Genomic DNA, 19,930 nt, shown 5'->3' with positions numbered 1-19,930 from the left:
TCGATGATGAATGAAGTATGTACAAGTTATGCAGCTGAGGTCATTTGTACCCAGTTAGATCAGAAGGAGTGGGGCAGTGCTGGCAAGTACTAGGTTAAGAAATTATTTGATGAAAACCCAAGCATTCAATTTAATATAAAATCAAGAGATGTGTTCAGTCAGTATGAAGCAAAGGATCTCCTGGTGAAAAAGCAAGAGCCATCCAAATGTAAATGTAAAAAGCAAATCATTTCAAAAGTTTAAAGCGGGAGTTGTTTTCCTTCATGTACACTGAATTTTGAGAGAAGGCACGCAACATATTTGAACAAACTATAAATGGGTAGAAACATGTGTGTCCCTTACATGAGTTTGTGATGCCTGCTTATGTATTGTGGTGATAAATTTATTGTTTAAGATACATTTGTTTGGTAAGTCTGTGATGGGAGGGGGTGAGTGAGAGGCTTGGAATGTTGGTTAAGAACCATTTGGAAGATTGCCTGAAAAAAGAAACTAGATAAGGAGTGGGAGTATGTTTGTGAAACCGTCTGGTTAAAGAGGTTGGAGAGAGGGCAGTAAATGGAGTTGGCAGAGAGGGGGTTGGGAGAGAAGCTGGAAAGAGGTTTGAGAGATGGAGGGTGCTAGAAAGAGTGAAGAAGTCTACTCAATTAGTTTAAAACCTTGGAATAAACACTGTTCTTTTAATACAGTTATTTAAATAAAACCTTATTTGCTCTATTTAAAATGAGTTGGTGCTGAGTTCAGTTCCTGAGGTTGGCTGTGTGACGAGTGTTATACGGGCCTGAGTAAAGGGGCAAATACACACACCGGGCAGCTAAATGTTGGTGGAAACAAAACAGAAAGAGAAACTGAATGAACATTGGTTGTTGTGGGTTTTTCAGGCTCTTTGGCCGTGTTCTGAAGGTTGTTCTTCCTAACGTTGTTCTTCCACACCCAAGCAAAATACACCAGAGCACAGAGTGCTGTCCTTTGAAGATGCCGGCCACAGAGACTGGCGAAACGTTAGGAAGAACAACCTTTAGAACACGGCCAAAGAGCCTGAAAAACCCACAACAACCATTAGATCCCGGCTGTGAAAGCCTTCGCGAATACATTGAGTGAACATTATTACAGAAAACATATTTGTTCCTCTGGTGATTTAAAGAGACCGTTGCACAATAGTCAAGGGACAAGACAAAGGGAGGCTTGACATTGGTTTCAGAGAAAAGGGGAGTGACAGAGCCCCTCATGCGTTTTCCATCTTTGATTGGAAGCCAGCACTTAGGGTTGAAACTCTTTTCCTAATAATTTTATGTGAGGAAACAGAATTCTGATACTAATATACTGTATAAATGACTGCCAAAACATTTAAAGCTTCTGTTGCATTAGTAAAATACTCTAAATTTCATGTAGATTGCATACATTGTTTGTACAGTATTTTATAAGGAGCATAAATGCAGTTAATTGTCAAACAAAAAGTCTATCCAGAAAATCCACACAACAGTTAGTGAGTGTGGGGACTATGCAGACAGATGTTGAATAGCTGCAAATTTCTGGTTGTTTTTTCTGTTCTGAAAAAAAATGTTCTACAGCTGGATAGCTCAGTGGTTTATGTATCTGGCTGTGGATCCAGAGGGTGGGAGTTTGATTCTCCATTGTGCCTCCTTGATAGGAGCTGAACTTGATGATCCAAAGATCTCTTCTAGCTCGGCATTTCTAAGATTATATTATTATTTTATTATATTGACAATGGAAAATCACTGTGGGCAACTGAAGGGGTGTATTGTGGGAATAACTTGTGTTGCAGGTCTATGATCAAGTTCGGTGTTTTTTCTTTTAAAAAGCTTTTTGCCCTAAGCTTCAGAAAATGCATTCTAAATGCCTGCTGCTTCATTTTTATGCTATGTTAGAAAACATTTTAGGTGGCTGTGATTTGCTTTGAAGACTATGTTTTGAATAAATTGGTGATGCACTGTTAGGTCAATTATATGTGTACAAATTTATATTGAGTTTTATGCCTTGGAAGTTAAGGAACCATTCCAAGTAAATCGTAGGACAAAATGGGCCCTGATTTCTAATGTTCATTACTGAACATAAATCATGTACTTTTGTAGTTATAAAGAGATGGCTTGAGTTAGACTTTCAGACCCCTGATTTTTTTTTCCTGCAGGCTGGGATCAAAACTGAAGTTGAAGATAGTTGGCAGAACTGGCCAAAATGAACTGCACACTGATCTCTTTGTTTCCTTACATAGCTTCATTCTGATTGGAAAGAATGGCACAGTTACTAGTTGGATGCTGTATATGGGAGGAACAAAGATGATGAATGCAAAGGAGCAACACAGGACTGGTGTCAGTGGGGTCTTTGGACAAACTGTCTGGTGCACCATGAGGTCACATGCAAGTCAGCGCAAGAAACTGAGAGGGGCTCTGCAGCTTAATATTATCAATTCTGTTATATACAACTACTTATGGTATATATTATATAAGAATTTTCTCCTCGCCTTAGCAATAACTTAAATGGTTTATCTTTACCTAAATATATATAACATTGGGCTCTGCCTGGTGGAGGCTGAAAGCAAGGCTGGATTAATATGGAGGGGCCCTGGAGTGATTGCAAAAACAGGGTCCCCTTTGTTACATGTGTATGACCTACTGTGATGGCTTAGAAACTGAGAAAATAAATGACTCCAGCTCTCTGTAAGAAGCAGGAATAGCATTACAACACAATGAAACACAGTTGAAGTGATTTTCGAGGAACATGCCTAGGGTCTATGCTGCAAGCCTGGAAAAAGGTACAGGAAATTCTCAATTCAGAGAGACATACTTTTGTCATGAACTCACCACGTGACTTTGAGCAGGCCAAAAGTTTTCAGCCTTAGATTCCCCCATCTGCAATATGAAAGTAACATACCATACAGAGACATTATAAGGATAACTAAGCTGTTGGACCACAAGCACTTTGAAAAAACATCCTTGACCATTCAGCCTTTATATATTCATTATGGGTAGGCAGTGATATACACAAAGCCTCCTCCCTGCACCCTTTGTGCACGGCAGGAGAGGAAGTTGAACACGTTCCATATGTGTTGTCTCCAACACATTTTTGGTATCACCTGGCAGGACAAAGTTCCAAATAGAGTAGTGCTAGAACGAGCTGGAATTTTTAGCATGTATACATTACTGAAACATCAACATCTACATTGGCTTGGGAATGTCATGAGATTGGATTCCAAAAGATCTCCTGTATGGAGAATTAGTGCAGGGAAAGTGCCCCAGAGGGAGACCACAACTGCGATACAAGGATATCTGCAAGCGGGATCTCAAGGCCTTAGGAATGGACCTCAACAGATGGGAAACCTTGACATCTGAGTGTTCAGCCTGGAGGCAGGCGATACAGCATGGCCTCTCTCAATTTGAAGAGACCCTTGTTCAGAAGGCCAAGAAGAGACAGTCCCGAAACCAGCAAATCAGGGAGCTGGACAGGGGACAGATAGCATCTTCCCCTCATCTTCAGCATGGAAGGGATTGTCACTCTCTAATTTGCCTTCTCAGCCACACTAGATGCTCCATCTCCAAAGCTGAATGCTGAGTTGGGCACATGATGACAATGGTGGTGACATTATCCGTAGAACAAAAAGGAAAGGTTTTCTGTCGCTACTCTTAATGGGGTTGCAGTCCTGCAGTCATTTAAAAATCTGTGCTGTTGTGTAGAACCCTATGCATATTTATTTGGCAGTAGTTTCTATCTTATTGAATTCAGTATAGTTTCCTTAAAGCAGAAGCAGACATTATAGATACCCTGTAATTGAATGAGAAGGTTCCTTAGTAGTTGATTTGTGTGTGAATGTCACAACCAATCATTGTCACAGCATGATTCTTTCAACTCCTAGTACAAAAGTACCTTAGCACCAAAGGCCAATCACAAAACAAAGCAAATTCTTCTGACTTGTCTAGTGACTGGCCTTTGGTACTTATGCACAGGAATTCTGATTTCTCAAACATGAAAGACTACCTCAGTCACATTTCTCCAACACTAATGTGCTTTCAGCTCTAATTATGAGCTATATGTAATTTCTCTTTGTACCCTTAGATCTGGACAAGGAGAAGAGGGGAGGGGGAGGAGGAAAAAGAGAGAGGTTGAGAATGAGAGAGAGGGAGCAAGGTAGTGCTCTGCACAAGTCAAAGGAAGGACATTCCCATTAATTCCTAGTTTGACAGCTGCACACCAGCATTCTATGAAGGTATTTACCTGGAATTTCTACTTTTAGTTTTGATGTTGAACTCCCTATTTCATTTACAGGATTGCATGACATATGACAGAAGAATAAATCAAGCAGAGGTATTAACAAACAACATCCCTATCTCATTTGCAGGATTGTGTGACATATGAAAACATTATAAATCAGATGGAGGTGTTAACCAACAACACCTTGGCTTGTATTGCATACTAGCGGAGAGAACCAAGAAACCAAATTTTATTTAGAAACAGAAGCATCTTATCACCATGAGAAAGTTCTTTCCACATGTCTTTGAATGTTTGAGGGATAAGCAGCTAATACCAGAAATCTACAGTGAAACTTACAAATTTATTCCATGTACAAAACTGACATTCAAGTCAACTGGTTTTGCAGACCCTAAGTATTTACCTATTTGATTTTTTAAAATTCATTGAACAACAAGTCCGACTTGTTGCTCATAAATAGAGTCATGTTGCTCAAAATTGCTGGTTGGTTATGTACGCATTTAAGCGATTTTATTATGGATCATGATGAAACAATACACAATGAGCAGACTGTTTTCTAAAATTGTTGTGCAATGGTTTTAAATGTAGAGGCAAAAGTGTGACAGAAAAGGGGTTATGGAGAAGCAGAAGCAGTCAACAATGTTAACCATAATCCATTGTTTTACATAACACAGTGACACCATGGCTTCAAGAAGAAAAATATGAAGGTGGCTTTGTGTATATTTTGCCAGACTTGGAGACTGTAGAAGACCTGATAAACCAGTTGCACAAGTGCAACAAGGCAAATGTTCTTAAGAGCTATTAATTAGACCCAAAATCCCACACCATTTTCATGACTCACAACATTAATATATCACCATTCTTCTATAGTTCAGATTCCTTGCTGTGGACAGAAAGCAGAATTCAGCCAGTAGTAACACCCTTAACACTTGGTGAAACAAAAAAAACATTACAAGGCTCATTAAAGTGTAACTTTTTAAAACAAAAACAGGATTATATACAGCATAAGAGAAAAGTTCTGCAGAATGACAAAGTCTGTGAAGAACAGTTGATATGTAGACCTCCATGAATAATGCTTCCAAGACTGAAATCTTTAGTAAAACCATCTGGTTAGAAAAGTAAACTAGATGGTTTTCTTAATATAAACAAAGCTCATATCTAACTAGTTTTTTTTGTTTTTTGTTTGCATCTGGCAATGTAAAAGATTTTGAGGCATTCTGACAGTGAGGTACAAGCAGGCATGAACTGTTAGTTTTATAATGATAAAACAAACAAAAATTGTAAGTAATTAAACCTGGATTCTACAGAGACAGGCCATAGTCTATTATTCCATCCTGAATGCACTGACTCATCTGGTTTCAGAAGCTGAGCTGTGTTATAGCTGACTGTTGCTTGCAGGAAGTAGTATGTGGGATCTCCAGGTAGAGCTAGAAAAGAAAAAAATGCTCTCTGAAACCCCAGAGAATTTCTGCCCATAAGAGTTAACAATGTTGGCTAATATGGGCAAACCATTGGGCTCGGATTGTTTCCTCTATTCCTGTAACCAAGACATGGTTCTCGCAAACAGAAGAAGGATACCTAACAGTTGCAACATTAAATACTATTTCCAGTTATATTATTCTGCTACCATGATAAGTTAAGGAATATGTGAAGCTTGCCCATGTGAACTATTGCTGAGTCATGGCTAACAACTATGCTCTACCCGTATCTGTGTGATGGTTCCTTGCATTTTCTATGCATCCCATAGGAAGCAATCTGTGACTGGCTTGGCACTTTTGTAGGAACAGCAACAAACTCACCAGTAAGAAGTGATTCTAATTTACATGCATCTGTTTTGCATGGCATTTGATCAGCCAAAGGTTTTGAATGTAGCACTTCTGGTTCATTTTACTTTCCTCATGGCTATCAAAGCAGCTTGCAATAAATCATGCAATATGCCTTTTGTCTGACTTAATAACGATTTTGGCAAAGATCCACTGGTGTGCTTTCATATCCAAGGGAGGAATTCGATTTGCAGTGCCAGAAGAAATAGGACTTCCATCTCCTCCGTACCACCAGAAATGTCTTCTGGATATTTCTCAGCCGTCCAGAGCATCACTTTAAAGCACAAGGGGTGCAAGAAGGAAGTGGAGGAGATAATACAGGTTTTGCAAATCTGTGCTGAAGAAAGGGATACTATAGCTTTCCCCAGGATCCTGCATTTACAAAGGTTCTACCACCACCCCTCTCTGGTTTTGGCTGTCATTCTTAAGGCAGATCTGATTTCTGAGAGGTTTGATTCTCTATTCTGCATGTTCTGTAATAATAGTTTATGAGGTTAGATTGTTAGATAGGCACAGACCACCAAAAAAAATTTCTATTGAGCAAAGGAAAACAGCTGTAAATTGTTAATTGGACATTTAAACTTGATTTACTACTTTTGTATCGTACATATGATGTGAGGCACTCAGGATGTACTACAGACTGGCTTATTAATGAATTTCCATTAATTAAAAACCAATTAAAATGTCAAGATAAGCATTATGTTTGCTGCTACAAGAATGATACATGTGAAAGGCATGTTTGATATATGCAGAAATAAATGTCTGTAGAAACCTGGGTGGTTTTGTTTTAAATCAAGCTATTTGTGAAAACGACGGGATTGGTGCCAGTTTTGTGCACTGTGTGCTTTGCTGCTGATGCTGTTTGGATTGTTTTGAGAACACGACATTAACTAGAAATAATTATACAAACCAGTATTCCTGGATCTAAAACCTGTAAGTATTTGTAGTTATTATGTTAGCAGAATGCAACAGACTAGTAAATTTATGGCTAGGAATTAAGAGTAATCTCCCCAAGTTGCTCATGGTACGGTAAAAAAAAGAAAGGTTTATGTTTATTGCTCAAAGAAATGTATTCAGATTAATGCCTGGGCTTGCATATAGAAGCCCCTAGAGATGGCTTCTGTGTGTATAAACAGACAACATGAAAGCACCCTCACATCTACCCATTCACAGTAGAAACCGGTGAACAAAGAAACAAACTATTCACTTGAGGGAAGGAGTAGTAACCGAAGGAGGAACTGATCCTTTGGTCTCCTGTCTGTCTGCACAGATGAGGATGGGCAAGATACCCAAGCCCATCTGCCCATGCATCAGTCTATTCCTCACCCCCTTTATTTTTAAATACAATGTTGTATATTTTAAAAAATTAACATCCCTTCTTAATAACTCTTATGGAAGTCTCCAAGGTTCAGTTTCTCTCACAGGATTTGGTGTGTCTTATTCAGACTGTCTTCAATCCATATACAGTGGTGCCCCGCTACACGATTACCTTGCAGAACAATGAAACCGCAGGACGGTGACTTTTTTGACGATGTTTCCAATGGGTTTTTTTCGCTGGATGTGGAATAGGTCCGTGCTTTGTGAACCGTTTGTTCGCAATACGATGATTTTTACAACATCGCAAAATGGCTTCCCCGCTGTTTTCCGACCCATGCTTTGGAAGACAGCCATTAAAAACAGCTGATCGACACTCAGAAAATTGCTTCCCTATGGAGGATCTTCACTGGACGATGAGGTAATTTCCCCATTGGAACGCATTAACCGGTTTTCAATGCATTCCAACGGGGATTTTTTTGCATGAGGCCGATTTCGCTGTACAGCGATTTCAGTGGAACAAATTATCGTCGTCATGCGGGGCACCACTGTACTCTATCACAATAAGCCCTTTTTCATGCATCTTTCTCGGTAAGTAATAACTTCATATAAATGTGTTTTGTGAAAAGATTTTATATTCTCAGACCGAGAGTTTTGTGCAGATTCAGTTGTCTTCTATGATTTATACAAGCTTTGGTTCAGTCATGGCTGGATTGTCTAATACTGGGCAGAGCCAAATTATTTCCCAGAGCAATGGAAGCGATTGTTCCACTTTATTCTGCATTGGTCAGACCTCATTTAAAAAACTGTGTCTAGTTCTGAGCACCACAGTTTGCAGAGGGCATCAAGAAGTCAGAATGTATCCAGAGGATTGTACCTAAGGTTATTAGGGGTTTGAAAAGCCTTACAAGGAGAGCGTGGTGGCGCTGTGGGCTAATCCGCAGAAGCCTGTGCTGCAGGGTCAGAAGACCAAGCAGTCGTAAGATCGAATCCACGCGACGGAGTGAGCACCCGTTGCTTGTCCCAGCTCCCGCCAACCTAGCGGTTCGAAAGCATGCAAATGCGAGTAGATAAATAGGTACCATCTCGGTGGGAAGGTAAACAGCGTTCCGTGTCTAAATCACACTGGCCATGTGACCACAGAAAGATTGTCTTCGGACAAACGCTGGCTCTATGGCTTGAAGAGCGGGATGAGCGCCGCCCCCTAGAGTCGGACACGACTGGACAAAAATTGTCAAGGGGAACCTTTACCTTTACCTTACAAGGAACAGTTAAAGGAGGTTGGCATGTTTAGTCTCATGAAGAGTGAGAGGTTATATGATAGCTAGCTTCAAATATTTCAAGGGCTGTCACATGGAAGATGGAGTGTGCATGTTTTCTGTAATTCAAAGAGCTACAGAAAGCAAAGTCAGAATCAAAGTAATGGATTCAAATTACAAGAAAGGAAATGTCAACTCAACATTAGGATGAACATCCTAACATGGAGAACCATTCAACAACTAAATGAACTGACTTGTATAATGGTCAATTCTCCAACACTGAAGGTGTTGAACAGAGATTGGATTGCCACTGTCAGCGATGTTTCAGGTAATGAATTCTTGCTTTGGCAGAGGGATTGACTCAGTGACTGTGGTGCTTTTCTCCAGCACATGACTTCTTAAGCACAAACTCTCTGCAGGAGATGAGATCACTATGATGTCTTCCTTCTTGTTTGTCCAGTTCCAACTCTGTGAAAGAAAAGTTTCCCATGGTGGACTTCAAATTACTGTTATCATCAGTGGTCTCTGGTGGGCTTTGATTATCTTTTATACTAAGCTTCCTTGTTTTAACTATTCTAACAGTTTGATAATTTCCTGTTTTTGAAATTCTTTTGAAGCACCCATCTTCCTTTCCTTTTATGGAAAAAAAATTGGGATTATCATTTTCAATTTTTTCTGCACTTTGCTCAAAATATTGGTGCATGACCTGAAGGAGTGACTTGACTCATGAAAGCTCGCTGATTGCTTGACTTTTTAGTGGTCAAATGAAGGTATTGCCTACTTGTGGGAAACTTCTGCTTAAAGGTTGTAGCTGCATTCTGTTCCAGTGACGTGCATACACTCCTGGCAGGAAGCGGCAGCTGGCACCAGGCGGGGTAACCCTTTCTTCTGCCATTTCACTTAGAGGTGGAGCATAAGATCAAAGGGTTATTTTAGCCAATCCTAGTTACGATTAGTAATAACTAGTATCCCATCTATCTCTCTCATAACACACTATGTTATCATGCTAAGTAAATAAAAGAGCTCTCGGGGCATTGTCAGTAGGCTCCGCTGGCTTGGACATCCACTGTCGACTCCTTTGTTCTCTAAGGCAATTAGCCTTCCTTTGTTCCGTAATGACTCAGACCTACTTCTGCATATATATCTTTATGAAGATTTGAAAGTGACATGTAGTGTTTCCTTGTCTTTTCACTTCAGTCTTTTTATTCAGGTGGCATTAGAGTTCATCACAATCAGCTTCATCTTCATAGGCCGAGGTATAGTTCTCAATATATGTCAGTGTGTATGTCCAGCTATCATTTCTCTATTTTGTGTAGAGATATTTACCCATTTGGTTTCATGTGCTTATTGAGCATCTGATTCAGTTTCTCATTCCATGCTCTTGCCCCTTGCTTCTAGCTATAGATGCTTTTTTGCAGCTCACAAACAAGTGACTGGCCTGATTTTTATTTATGTAATTTCTTTTTTATTTTGGGGGGATTGAAGAGGCTGCTCCATATAGATATGTCCCTCAATTACTTAACATGGCAATGCTGTTTTGACAACTAAGTGTTCAACTTTCATCTTTCTAGAGTAGAGTAATCTACTCTAGAGTAATGTTAACTGATTAGATAGGTGGGATATAAATAAAATAAATAAATAAATAAATACCATGCTTAAAAGTGTCCTTATCATGACATGGTTTACTACAGGGGCAAAGGTCTCACCAAAATTTCTATATTTTTGGAAATAATTCTTTGCTATTGATTCAGTTTAGAGATGGGCATGAACCAGTTTGTGCCCGTTTGGATGATGGCCAGACAGGTGTTCTGTGGCTCAGCATCCCACCCCACTCATAGGCAGCACCTGGAGAAGGTGGGGCAGGGAAGCCCGGGGGCTGCTTCCAAACCAGCATGAACCACTGAACCAGTGGTTTGTGCCCATCTCTAATCCAGTCTTAGATCGCTGGATCACCCCTTCTACATCTTGCTTCACTTTGAATTCCCAGTTGCACCCCACAGGATTCTTGCCTACTGACCGTTTTAAGAGAAGCCAAATGGTATTTTCCTGGAGAGCCTAAGGTAGCCAGAGCTCCAAATTTGGCGCAGACTGTTTTGATTTTGGACACTTTCCTTCCTTAGCCACAGCGCACCCTGGACCAAGCAGTGTGGTGGCAAATACACATAATTCTTTTTTTAAAAAAAATCTCAATTTTTCTTCCTCATTCCTATTATTGAGAGTACATGACAGTGGGATGTCTCCCCTCCACCAACAGCCACCATGATACTGATCTGTCAACCACTTCCAGCCTTCTCTTCCTTCTGCAATAGGGACAGACTGTTTTCTTCTTTTTAAATAGAAATATGGCATCCTTCCCTCTCTATGTCTCTTCTGCCCAAGTTTCTCTACCAGATTTCTTACTCTGTGCCCATACTGAGAAATATCCATGTTTAAAGGGGAGGCGGAGATCCCCTCCCTTTTTTTACTTCTTTGTAGCAATGTGAGGGTTGGGGACAAAAATATCCAGGATGAGGTGCATGGTTCCTTAGCGCTATGAAGGAAATGGAAAAAGTAAGGGATGTTGTTTTTCAGAAAAGAGTAACCACCACACCACCACTGCAGAAAGAAGAGGGGAAGATTGCCTGACAGGTTCAATATCATGGTGCAAGTGGGGTGAAGCATGACAACCTCAGCAGCAGAGAAGGGGAGAGGGAGGAGGAACGTACATAGATCTTTTCCAAAACAAGAAAGTTGAGTGCCATCTCTGTTGCCTCAAGAGTGCGTGTGTGAGAGAGGGGGGTAGGGAGGGAGAATAAGATTGTACATGGTCAGTATAATGGCACAGCATATCATGATTGAATATTTCTTCAAAATTCTATATAAAGATGTTAGTGTTAACTTTTGGAATCTAGATTTTCCCCTAAGTTGATCATATGATCACAATCTTCTGTGCTATGGTTAGTAGTACTGTTTTTATCATTAACTTCAAGAGAAATGACTGTGATTATTTCTAGCCAGCCCCACTTTAAAATTACATAAGCTCCTTCCTCTAGTTCCAGTCATCTTCCTCAGTAAGGCAGAGTAATACTGACAGTGGAGTCGACACTGTCTCAGTGGTTAGTAGGAAACATATTTATAAATTCAAAATGTCGAATCCTGACAAATAAGGATAAGATACCTTTAGCTGCAGTGCCCAGAGACCAGTCCTTCAGTTTGGAGAAGTTGTTTTTCCAAGCTGTGGACACAAAGCCAGCAAATGTGCTGTTTGGACATTGGGAGAACATTGCATTTGCACACTCTGTCCCAGAATGTCTGGAATTCCATTGCCAGCAAGAAGACCAGCATTAGAAAATATACTTTTTTGGACTACAACTCCCAGAATCCTCCAGGCAGCATAATTCCAACTCTGAACAAGATGACTGAAGGAATGAAAATGCTTCTGGAGCAGCAAAGAGGGTGGAGAGTTATGCACCAAACCGCCAACAAACTAGGCAAGGAGGGATTTGGGGATTGCTTTGGGGAGAGGGAAAAAGCCTCATGCCAAAATGCTCACTTTCTGAATTTAGCCTTTGTTTTGGGTAAAGAAAAATCTAGATGAACAGTGCATATGATGAACAGATCCTTGTCAGGCAATCAAGTGAGGCTTTTATATTCTGAATGTTAACACCCACTCTTTCCTGTCACTTATTATACTTTTTTAAAAAAAGCAAAAATGCAATCTGCCATTATTCTCTATAGAATGAATGCTGGGAATGCCAAGAGGACCCACAGTAGCTTTTTGCTGTTACCATAGCTCCTTGCCATGCAAATAACTGCACTGTCAGGGTTGTGAGATGAAGAGATAAAACTGTTTAACAACAGTGGCTTCCTGCCACCATGTTTAGTCAGCATGAAAAAGCAACCATTAAAGGATGAGCTGCTTCTAAAGTGGCAATGGAAAGCTGCTGTCCCTCTTGGGAACTGAACTGTAGGTCCTAAACAATGGTTAAAATTATTTGGCTGCATCACATGTAATGTGACCAGATAGGCTGGGTATAAATGGAATAAATAAGTAAATGTAATGCAATGTTCTATAAACTATTTCTGACTTGTGTTTCTGCATTATTCATGAATTGCTATGACGTAAATCATCTCGATCAACTAATACTCATCAAAACATTAGGGGGAGCAAAGGAAAGGGATCAATTATAAAATGCTAACTAACGTTTGTCATGCTGGTTGGGAAAAATTGGGAGCGGCAATGCAATATATCTGCAGGCTGCCAGGTTTGAGATGTTGGGGGCAGTTGCTCACCCATATGCGAACCTCTGGTTCTCCAGCACTTTGCTCAAAGCCAAGTAACCAAATCCAGGTACTCTTCCAGATGTAAAGCAAAGTCTTTTTCATTAGCAGGTGGTATAAGATGTAGTCAGATCATGTGAGCACAGGAAGATGAGCATTCGTGTGGAATGGGAGGCAAGAAGATGGTGAGTGGGGTAATGAAACAGAGGGAGTAGTTTTGAATTGATTCTAAAGCACCATGTAATTGAAAAATGAAGGGTGGTATCTGTCTGTTTATAGACAGATATCGATATAGATTGTTTCAAGGTGGCAGGAAGGGTTAAATGGAAACAGGTATGGTATTCCAGCATTAGCCAATTTAAGGCTAGTGCTGGAATATCATGCATAGCTACTCAGGAATAATCCCCATTAGTGGAAGTAATGATGCATGGGATCGAGGCTGAAGGGACATTGTGTGGCAACTATGCAAAAAGTCCAGAAAGAAAAGTAAAAAAAACCACACATTTTGATTAGGGGCCAGAAATTAAACCAAGAAATCATGTTAAAAGTCGAAGGAGAGGTGCCTCTGAGGTAATGGTAACTTTTCTGGCCTACTCTAAATCAAGAATCAAACACCTCTCGTTTGATATATTTCACTCCCCAGAAACCACAGGGATTTGGGATAGGCTCATGAGTTGCAACTCGTAGTGCTGGCACTAGAGGGCCATTGAATCCTGAGTTTTAAAAAACTCCACGTCCAAACAGATCATTTCTGGGTTTTCCCTTCATAGCTGGTTACGAAAGGAGAATAATTCATTTGAAGAGTCAGTGACAATATTTGTCATAAATTGAAGTGGTGCACACCTATGTAAATAAAACTGATGAAAATGGAATGGAATAATTTTAGAATCAGAAGAATACTTTGCCTAGATGTAAACACAGTTGCACTCTAGATATTCATCTTTGCCACTGATGACCCCACAGCTTGGAATTCTGCCTAAGGCATCAGAAACGAGCCATGTAAGTATCTGTCAGCTCCAGAGTTCTTAAAGCTTTGCCAGAGACACCAGTCAACTTTTATGTGCAGCTGAGCACATTACGTAGATTCAAGGTCTTCCAAGATTTGCATGAAATAATGGCTAACTTTCTTGTGATACAAAATGCCCATCCCAGAATTGTCAACATGAAATTGTCCAGATATATATTTGTCTCTTTGTCTCCCCCACTCAGTCTTTCATACTTGTAATGGTTTTGGGACTGGCTTCATTGGCTTTCTCAAGTGTTTTAGCACTCAACAGTATATATGAAGGAGCTTTGCAACTGGCAGCGGGTGGGTGGGGGGGGGGAGAACTGTCAGGCATAGAAGAGGTTTGAACACTTCTCAAGTGTGTGACTCCAGTGTCTCTGTCTACTGTGTAGTAGGAAAGAAAATGCATGAAAGGTTTCTCTGTGAGATTTTCTTCTATCTCAGCTTTCCCCAGCCTGACCATCCACCATGATGGCTAAGGTTGAGAGTTGTTGCCCAACACATCTGGAGGGTATCAACCCAGGGAAGACTGTTCCACCTCATAAATAAAATACAGTGTTGCCTCGCTTAACGGGCGCTCCGTTTAGCGATGAAATCGCTTAGTGACAGAGCGGTTTTGCGCTTCGTTTAGCGATGGTCCCTATGGGCGATTTTCGCTTAGCGATGGTTGGGACCATGCTTCGCATAGCGATTAAATTTTGGGTCCCCTGTTTCGCTTAATGGTGGTTTAAACAGCCTCATGTTTGCTGTTTTTAAAATGTTTTTCTATTATTTATAAAGTTAAAGTTTACTGTTTAAAATGTTTGAAATCATAAAGTGTACTTAATAAACCCTTTGTTAACCAAATTTGACTTTGTTCGGACTCTTTTTTAATTTGTTGTTGTATTTTCCCCCCCATTGAGATGCATTGAATAGGTTTCAATGCATTTCAAGTGGGGAACCGCGTTTTGCTTAGCGATGTTTCCTATGGCGATTTTCGCTTAAGGACGGCAATTCATTCCTATTGGAACGGATTATCTGGTTTTCAATGCATTTCAGTGGGAAACCGCGTTTTGCTTAGTGATGAAATCGCTTAGCAGCGATTTTTTCGGAACGAATTACCATTGCTAAGCGAGGCACCACTGTAATATGTTTTCCTTTTATTTATAATATAGTAATAACATTTGTGCCCAAATCCATAACTTCTGCCTTCTTCAGCCTCTCCTGAGCCCCCCCCTCTCTCTCTCTCTTTCTCTTTCTCTTTCTCTTTCTCTTTCTCTCTTTCTCTCTTTCTCTCCTCTTCAGGATCATTTTCAAGCAAGGCAGCTGTCTCAATAGCTTGCTTGTGATACCACCAAGAAAAATAAGCCTTTTGCTCATTATTTAACTTATTATTGCATTTTCATTGCAGGGGAGAAGGGATTTTCTTGTTCAGGTACCAAATTAATTCACCTAGCCTTTAGTGCTATGAACGGAAAGCATCATTCTTAACTGCTCTGCCTCAGGCAGCAAAATATTTGTGGCTGACCCTAGGGACAAGTATCTCATATATTGACTAGTTATACCCTCTTGCTGTTGAGATTGTTTCTGCTGTCCTCCTGTAACATGGTAGATTCTCATAATCTCAGCAGTTTCCATATTTTATTTGCTGTTCTTACCATGACTGTAAATTTAACATTACAGTACTTCCGCTACTTCTGTGTTTAGACATGTAATTAAAATCTTTACTTTGAACAATTAAGATGAAAACTCTTCTAGATAAAGTAGCACCAGACAATGGGGAGCAGGTTGGTGCTTGCTTCATCAGAGACAAGCTAATTTATTTGCATATGTAAGAAAATCCCATTTTAACTTGCTGCCTATAAAAAGAAACAATCTTCTGAACACCAAATAAGCAGCATCTGGGAAGGTCAAGGAATTCATCCTCCGAGAACTCCTCTGTCAGGCATGCCAACAATAAACCGAGAGGGGTTGCCATGGCACCAACACAAAGGGAACATAAATTGGCAAGAAGCGACTAAGGCTGGCTATAGCCGTATAAGGTATTTGGGAAAGGCATTACTTTGCTACTTGATATTGATTATAACTGAGAACTTCTTTCAGTCTCACCCTTTCCCTGCACCTATTCCTCTTCACAAATTACACACATTTATTTATCTGGAGAAGAAGGCTGTTCCCAGTTTTCATGCTGAGTGGATGGTATGGCAATTAACCACCATGGTAAGATGTGCATGCAAGCAGCTTAATCCAGTGGTTATCTATCCTATTAAAACAATCTGATAGGCTGCAGGAATACTGCAGGGTTCCAAAGGCTTACCAACATACTTTACCTTTTATAGTTATACTGTTACCAAACTCCGTGTAAGATTGATAGACAAAACATGTAGTAGCCAAGCCATTCCTATAGTTTTGATGGCCCTTCTTCCTTCCATGTCTTGGTACTGTATCTCCCCTCTTGCCTCCCTTTCTCCCCAATGGCAATGAACAGCTTTCACCTGACAAGATTTCTCCTATATTGGAAAAGGAGATCTGCTGTTAATACTGTATATGATATCCTTTGAATTCAAGCATTGCTCTGCTTTCTCTAAAAGCTGTTTCTTTCCTACCTACCTACTCTTGGAATTTGTTGATAAAACCCGGAGTGCCTTAGAAAAGATTCTGGAGAGAGCATCTGAAGGTGCTTTGCTCAGGGAACTAGTCAAAGCTGTTGGGTACGCCCTTCCTCTGTGCAGTGTTGCTCAACTATAACCCAACACTCCCCTGCAGCTGTGCTTTGTGGAGGACATTCAATAATGATGCACAACCTGCCTTTTGGGGAAAGCTGTCTGCAATAATTCATCATCACTAAACCCTGCTCCAATAAACTTCCTACAAATATAGTCTGAGAACCACTTCTCCAGCACAAATCACCTGCTCCTTTTACAACTGTTCTCTGAATATTGCCTCCTTCCAGTTCACATATACTTTGATGACATCCATAGAGCATGTGGAGAATCTGTCCTATAAGGAGACAGACATCTTGCTTCTTCTCTTTCATTATGGGCCTGTCAAAAATGTAAGACTGGTGCATGCAAGGGATAGGGCCCCTCTCCCTACTTATGTGGCTCTCTTCTCATTTTTGTCAGCCAGGCTGCCTTGGCTCCTTTTAAGGAGAAAGCTTGGGTAAAATGTTTTAAATAAATAGTAAATAAATTAAATAAATAATTGCAGGCATAAAAAACGAATCCCCTAGACTTATCAGTGTTGCTGATTGAGATAGGACGTTATTGGGTGTCACACTGTACACGGGGCTGTTTGATACTGATTTGGGGTTTTACTATTGGCTATTGATTATTTTTAAAGAAATAGAGGAAAAGAATAGAAAGGGAAAAACCAGAAAGGGAAAAACCATTTTCTGTTCAAGAAAACTGGAGATATTAAATGAACATTTTGTGCAAAGATGGACATGATAAAGGACAAAAATGGGAGGCACCTAACAGAAGCAGAAAACATCAAGAAGATGTGGCAAGAATACACAGAGGAATTATACCAGAAAGATCTGGATGTCCCGGACAACCCAGAGAGTGCGGTTGCTGACCTTGAGCCAGACATCTTAGAGAGTGAAGTCAAATGGGCCTTAGAAAGCATCGCTAACAACAAGACCAGTGGAGGTGATGGCATTCCAGTCGAAGTATTTAAAATCTTAAAAGATGATGCGGTTAAGATGTTACACTCACTATGCCAGCAAGTTCGGAAAACTCAGCAGTGGCCAGAGGATTGGAAAAGATCAGTCTACATCTCAATCCCAAAGAAGGGCAGTGCCAAAGAATGCTCCAACTACCATACAATTTCACTTATTTCACACGCTAGCAAGGTTATGCTCAAATTCCTACAAGGTAGGCTTCAGCAGTATGTGGATTGAGAACTCCCAGAAATAGAAGCTGGATTTCGAAGGGGCAGAGGAACTAGAGACCAAATTGCTAACATGCACTGGATTATGGAGAAAGCCAGAGAGTTCCAGAAAAAGATCTACTTCTGCTTCATTGACTATGCAAAAGCCTTTGACTGTGTGGACCATAGCAAACTATGGCAAATTCTTAAAGAAATGGGAGTGCCTGATCACCTTATCTATCTTCTGAGAAATCTATATGTGGGACAGGAAGCAACAGTTAGAACTGAATATGGAACGACTGATTGGTTCAAAATTGGGAAAGGAGTAAGACAAGGCTGTTTATTGTCTCCCTGCTTATTTAATTTATATGCAGAATAAATCATCCGAAAGGCTGGACTGGAGGAATCCCAAACCTGAATTAAGATTGCCGGAAGAAATATCAACCACCTCAGATATGCAGATGATACCACTCTGATACCAGAAAGTGAGGAGGAATTAAAGAACCTCATAATGAGGGTGAAAGAGGAGAGTGCAAAAAATGGTCTGAAGCTCAACATGAAAAAAACTAAGATCATGTCCACTGGTCCCATCACCTCCTGGCAAATAGAAGGGGAAGATGTGGTGACAGCAGCCACGAAATCAAAAGATGCCTGCTTCTTGGGAGGAAAGCGATGACAAACCTAGACAGCATCTTAAAAAGCAGAGACATCACCTTGCTGACATAGGTCTGCATTGTCAAAGCTATGGTTTTTCCAGTAGCAACGTATAGAAGTGAGAGCTGGACCATAAAGAAGGCTGACTGCCAAAGAATTGATGCTTTTAAATTGTGGTGCTGGAGAGGGCTCTTTAGAGTCCCCTGGACTGCAAAGAGTACAAACCTACCCACTTTAAAGGAAATCAACCCTGAGAGCTCACTGGAAGGACAGATCCTGAAACTGAGGCTCCAATAGTTTGGCCATCTCATGAGAAGAGAAGACTCCCTGGAAAAGACCCTGATGTTGGGAAAGTGTGAGGGCAAGAGGAGAATGGGACGACACAGAACAAGATGGTTGGACAGTGTCACTGAAGCAACCAACATGAATTTGACCCAACTCCGGGAGGCAGTGGAAGACAGGAGGGCCTGGCATGCTCTGGTTCATGGGGTCATGAAAAGTCGGATACGACTGAACAACTAAACAACAAAAATTGATTATTTTTATTATCATTGTTATCACTTCATTTTTGGTGTGAAACTGAGTAGTTTCCCACCTTGAATTGATCTACTGTAAAAGATCCTTTACATAGTTTATAAAGTAGTAGTAATAATGATGGTAGTAATGGAAAAAAGGAGGAGGAGGAGGAGGAGGTCCTTTTTAGCACAAAGTGGCTTGTTGTCCTTCCAGACATGTTAAAAACTGTTTTTAGTACTGCAGGATCACATAATACTGTATTTTGCTAGTGGTTTTACTTTGGCTCTTAGATGCTGTTGTGTTTTGCTTCTGTGGCTACTATTATCTTGGTTTTATTATGCATTGTCTCTTGCTATTTTATGGTTTGTTTGTTTTTGTTTATTTTTTGTTATTGTGGGGTTTTGGGGTTTTAAATTTTAATCTTATAAACAGCCCAGAATAGTGCTTGCACTAATGGGTTGGTATAAGCTTGTTTATTTTATATTTAAAATGTTTTTGGTATCTAGTGAGCCAGATGAAGCAATCTCTAGAGGTCAGATTAGGGCTCAGGAGACTTGAATTCAAATCTTCCTCAGTGTAAGGGTGGGGTGGCAATGGTGGCAACTCCTTGAACTTCTCACATATCTCTAAAGCCCTGTTAAGTTCTCCATAAGTCAGAAGCTACATGAAGGCACAAAGCAACAACATTGTATATTTGGCAGGTTTTGTACTAGTGTAGTAAATAAGTAAAAGGTGGTAGCGTATTGCAGTTTTTCTGATGATCACTTAGGAGACAGGCTCATGTCTGTCCTACACAACCATTCTGCTTCATGATGGTCAGGAAGGTCCCTAGTCATTCTCTTGCAGTGACAATGGCCAAATTCTGTCTTCTAAGATAACCTCTTTCTTCCTCTTCACTCCTTCCCTTTTCACTTCCTTTTATTTCCATTCCTTCCTTCTGCCATCCCCCCGCTCTTCTTTTGATCTTTTACTCCCACCAACTACCCCATAGCACAGTCTCCTCTTTCCTATATTACTATGATTTCCCC

The 19,930-nt window shown here is 40.4% G+C and overlaps 1 long non-coding RNA gene across 2 annotated transcripts in view; it reads left to right on the top strand.

Annotated features, from left to right (window-relative positions):
* LOC140707357 (uncharacterized) overlaps nt 1-19,930 on the top strand; it is a 49,889-nt gene that overhangs the window by 5,928 nt on the left and 24,031 nt on the right. Inside the window, exon 1 of one of the 2 annotated variants that reach the window (XR_012087352.2) lies at nt 10,606-13,062. The exons of the other annotated variant lie outside the window; for it this stretch is intronic. This is a non-coding gene — a long non-coding RNA (uncharacterized LOC140707357). Of the gene's footprint in view, nt 1-10,605; nt 13,063-19,930 lie in introns of those variants that run through there. 2 annotated transcript variants of the gene reach the window in all.

Source organism: Pogona vitticeps, chromosome 5 (assembly GCF_051106095.1).
Source record: "Pogona vitticeps strain Pit_001003342236 chromosome 5, PviZW2.1, whole genome shotgun sequence".
Classification (NCBI taxonomy): domain Eukaryota; kingdom Metazoa; phylum Chordata; class Lepidosauria; order Squamata; family Agamidae; genus Pogona; species Pogona vitticeps.
This window is presented reverse-complemented; position numbering and strand designations above follow the sequence as displayed.